Source organism: Sceloporus occidentalis, unplaced genomic scaffold, assembly GCF_023333645.1.
Source record: "Sceloporus occidentalis isolate IW3139 unplaced genomic scaffold, rSceOcc1.0.p SCAF_5, whole genome shotgun sequence".
Lineage (NCBI taxonomy): Eukaryota > Metazoa > Chordata > Lepidosauria > Squamata > Phrynosomatidae > Sceloporus > Sceloporus occidentalis.
In genome coordinates this window covers 87,631,746-87,636,377 of record NW_028316985.1, presented here as the reverse complement: position 1 = coordinate 87,636,377, position 4,632 = coordinate 87,631,746, and the positions used below count along the sequence as shown (strand labels likewise).

Genomic DNA, 4,632 nt, shown 5'->3' with positions numbered 1-4,632 from the left:
TGTTAATCGGAAGTTAGTTGTTGGTTCTATGTTTTTCTACAGTTCTTTTGACAACTACCACCCACATGCCCACACTTCCAGAAGAGTGTCTTCAAAGACATACCATAGGATTGCATCTGGTCAAATGCTTGGAATTAGCATAAGACACTGTCAAGGGTGTATACTCATACAATAATAAGCAAAATGTGCATAGATTAATATGCAGTTGAGGGTATGAAACCAGCTAAGAGATGGGTCACCTCAATAATACACTCACATATTCAGGGGATGATCCTCTGCAAGATGACATAGAATTGCATCTGGCCCAGTGCTTCACTTTGGTGCAAGGTATTGCTGGCCATGGCAGCGTATCAGTATCTCCTGTATGTGTAGAAATAAAGAGGGCATTTAAATGTGTAATTTATTACTAATTGTGTTATCATTTTGAAGACAAAAGTTACCTGCCCAAAAGCAAAGGAGCAGCCACTTACATCAGCCATTGACTTGTTCTTTAATTTATTGAAAAGTTGAAATTAACTGAGGTTCATCATTCTTCTGGAAGTCTGGGTCCAGTAATGACAGTACAACTCTGCCAGATGGAGATTTAAAAAAAGGCCTACATTTGGATATGTTTTGGATCGTGCCAAATCATGCACCCACACACCTCCAGGACAGTAGCCTTTATGAAAGGGCATACATTCCTTTGTGTAGGCAGAAGACACTATCATCTTAGCACAAATACACCCACAACCTGAGGATTGTTTTCTGTATGAGGAGTGCCTGTGACTCATAGTTTCTCCAACACATTGTTCTGCTTTTCTTTTCTTTAATTTGAAAATTAGGAAACTGTGGATGTTTGACTAGAGGGGGCATAAAATTCAATTTATGAAGCAAACTACCAGTTCTTTATTCAGTCATCTATACATTGGCAATTATTAATAGGGGTGGACATCCTTGTTAGTGTGTCTTGTGCCAAAATTAAGACAGAATTCTAAAACTTGGAAAGTTTATCTTTTTTTAAGAAGTAGAAATAGCCATACCTGTTACTTACCACAGAATTTAAAAAGTAATTTCTTGCTTTTATTTATTACACTTTTTAAACTTCATGATGCTACTCATTGCAACGTTTGTTTCTATTTGTTGTTGTTATTCCTTTTAATCGCTTTAAAGATGCCCCTAGGGATTGCTAAAACATGCAAAATTCCTGACAAAATATTTCCAAATATGCCTTTAAATGCTATTAAAGAGTAATTTTTGAAAACAGTACACATCACACACTGTTTCAGAAATTGTGTTCCCACTCATTTTGAAATATAAATTAGTTACAACCTCATTACAAAAAAAGGGCAAGGTTATTGTTTTTCCCCCAAAGCTCCTGGCATTTCATAGATATTACAAGGAACTAAATGTAAACGTGGAGCACTAACTCTGTGCAAGCCTTACTACAGCTGATCTCAAAATAGCTGCTTCTTTAGGTTTAAATTCCTTACTAAGCCCAGGTCAAGCAGTCACTCATTCCCCTCCATATGTATGGTAAAGGGACTGTGGGGAGAGGGAATCAACCACCCACACAAGAAAATTTGAAGATACAGTCAGCCCTCAATACCCATGGATTCCTTATCCACGGATTCAACCAACCATCCACAGTTTGAATATATATATATATATATATATATATATATATATATATATTCCAGAAAGCATAACTTCATTTTGCCAGATTTTATAAAAAGGCATGACATATTACTTTGTTGTTGTTGTTGTGTGCCTTCAAGTTGTTTCCGAATTATGGTGACGCTAGAGCAAACCAATCATGGGGTTTTCTTGGCAAGTTTCTTCTGGGGATTTTGCTGCTGTAATCCACTGAGTCTGAGAAAGTGTGATTTGGTTAAAGTTACCCAATGGGTTTTTACACCATTTTACTAAGCCATTGTACATAATGGGACTTGAGCCATCCACAGATTTCGGTATCCACAGGAGGTCCTGGAACCAAACCCCAGCAGATACCAAGGGCCCACTGTATAAGGCAATTTAAAGATCAGAGTACTATAGCATGTATTACTTATATATAAGACTCCAAATCTGAAGGATTTACATATGGGGAGCCTTTTTACACTGCACAGTTATTGCACTTGTAGCAGTTATGGCCTCATCCTAAGAAATACTGGAGCCTGTAGTTTGATGAAAGACTGAAGATCTCTGGTTGAGAATTCTGACTACTGCTCCCTAAACTGCTAATTTCATAGGATGTTCCCACAATAGTTACAAGTAGAATCACAGTGTTATAACTATATAGTATGAAAGTAATAAGGAATACAAGATTAAGCCATCAGAACAATAATCAAAATAGTTTAGAAAGGCATACTGAATGGGTTCCATGGCTGATCTGGGAATCGAATCCTGGACTCCAGAGTTGTAACCCAGCACTCAAACCACTACGCCACTCAGGGTCTCAACTCTAAATATCCCTTCTAAACCACAAATCCCAGATGTAGCTGTTAGAAAAGGAGGAGAACTGAGACATCAGCTGCAAATTAATGCGTACTGTGGGTCAAACCCTGAATCTGTGCAGAAAGATTGTCTTTGCCCAAAGAGTTCCCTATCTTTCCCAAACATATCAGCACTGCAGTTACAACTCTGTCTCAGGAGTAAACAAGAACAACTTTATTAGCATCAATCAAGAGTTTATAGACTCGCTGACTTCCGGTTTAGCCGCGGAGGCGCTCGGCGGCGTGAGACGGAGGCTCCGCGCCGCGTTTTTTCAACAGCAGCAAGCCTGTTAATTGTGGGGATACCCTGAGTTGGGGAAAGCCTGGGGTACGAGGCCTGTTGGAGACTCTAGACCCTGCTTCTTGGAGGAGGACCCGGAGGGGAAGCCCAAAGAGGAGTGTGGAGTGGAGTCAGAAGGCATTCGTTGCTGCTGTTTGTTTCCGTGAGGAACCAGCCAAAGCGGTAAACTTAAACTGACAGAGGGTGAAGAGGGAGGAAAATTTAATGGTGTTTTCATGCGGAGAGAAGCATCTGAGAGACTTCTTCATACTAAAGGAACATAAGAAAAGGGAACCTTGAAACTAAAAAAGTTATTTTCTCAGCTCTACTCTTGTTTTGAGACACCTGTTGCGGCGGCAGGTGACGCCAAAGGTTTGAAGCCTGAATGTTTGTAACTCTTAGGAAACAACAACATTGGAGACCTGTCTGTTGAAGACCCATTGTTGGGGGGTTACAAAACTTTTATTTCTTTTCCTTTACCCTCGAAGGAGCGGAGAAGCAAGCTGTGTGGATAGAAAACGCTCCTTGTTGCTTGTGTATGTTTACTGGTCTGTGAAAGAATATGGATGGGAAGTGAATTAAAAGGGACAAGGACGTGAAGGAAAAGTGTTGAATTTATTTAAAGGAGCTCAGGATAAATAAAATATTTTTCTGTTTTGGCCACAAGATTTGTAGCAAGACCTATTAAAGCTGCACTGTATTAAACTTTGGAACTGGAAACAGCTGAGGTCCATGAAAGCATTAAAAAGCATTTAAAAAGCAGCAGAAAACAGCTGTGTGAGATAACGACAGGAGTGGAGAAAGGATTACAGAGATTTAAGCAAGAAAGCTACAAGACTCTACTTCTCCTTTCTTTTGTACCTCAGATGGAGGGCTTCGGATTTTGAAAATACCCACAGCTGTGAAGAGGTGTTTTTTTGCTTGGAAAAGACTGGACTGGGGAAGATTGGACTGGGGAATTTGCTGTATACTAAAGGAAGAGATAAATTATTAACTAATGTATTACAAGTGAATAGGGGGATAGTAAAAATAGTAACCAAGCAAAGCGTGGGAAAGCAGTAAAACGGGTTGATAATTGAGAGCTATTAAAAGGTTATAAGTAATATACGGTGTAAATAGGAAAAGTTAGTCTGGTAGGTGGAAGTTGATGCAAACCAGAAGCATGACGGCGAGACGTGGTTCAGTAGGGCAAACTGATGTTAATTCTATAATCCTGCAGGAATTGAGGGAATTCAAAAAAAATTTCAAAAAAGAGGTCCGGGATGAACTAAAGGAGAATAGGAATGAATTAAGAGGGGACATGCAGAAAATAAGGGAGGATGTCCAAAAAGACTTGGATGGTCTAGGGAGAAAAATAGATAACTTAACTAAGGAGATTTCGGGAGTTAAGGTAGAAGTCGAGGAAGTGGCAGAGAGGACCGAAAACATAGAAAAACGAATGGAAGATTTGGAAAGGACCCAGTTAAGAGAACAGCAGAATGGGTTGTTACAGGAAATCCGTTACAGGGAAAGAGCCATTAAGATTAGGGGCTTAAAAGAAGAAGAGAATGAGAAACTATATGACAAAGTTATCACAATATTGGCAAGGTACATTGATATAGACGAAGATCTGTTGGAGGCGCAGGTGGATCGAATCTTTAGAGTTAGTTCAAAAGTGGCAAGAGAGAGAAAACTAGACAGAGATATTACTGTCTGTTTTACTAGTTCCAGAATAAGGGAACTGATCCTACAAAAAAACTATGAGAAAAAGTTAATTGTAGAAGACAAAATTATTGAATTATATAAGGATCTGCCCATACAGGTTATCCGGAAACGGCAAGAGTATAAGTTTTTAACAATACTATTACAGAGAAATAAAATACTGTATAGATGGGATAAAATAGA

General features: G+C 39.1%; 1 long non-coding RNA gene across 1 annotated transcript; it reads right to left on the bottom strand.

Annotated features, from left to right (window-relative positions):
• Window positions 1–228: 228 nt before the first annotated feature.
• Window positions 229–1,137, bottom strand: LOC149312442 (uncharacterized). Its single transcript, XR_016281407.1, has 3 exons — window positions 1,031–1,137; window positions 471–568; window positions 229–360 (listed from the first exon to the last, which is right to left on the bottom strand). It is a non-coding gene; the product is annotated as an uncharacterized LOC149312442 (long non-coding RNA).
• Between the last annotated feature and the right edge of the window lie 3,495 nt (window positions 1,138–4,632).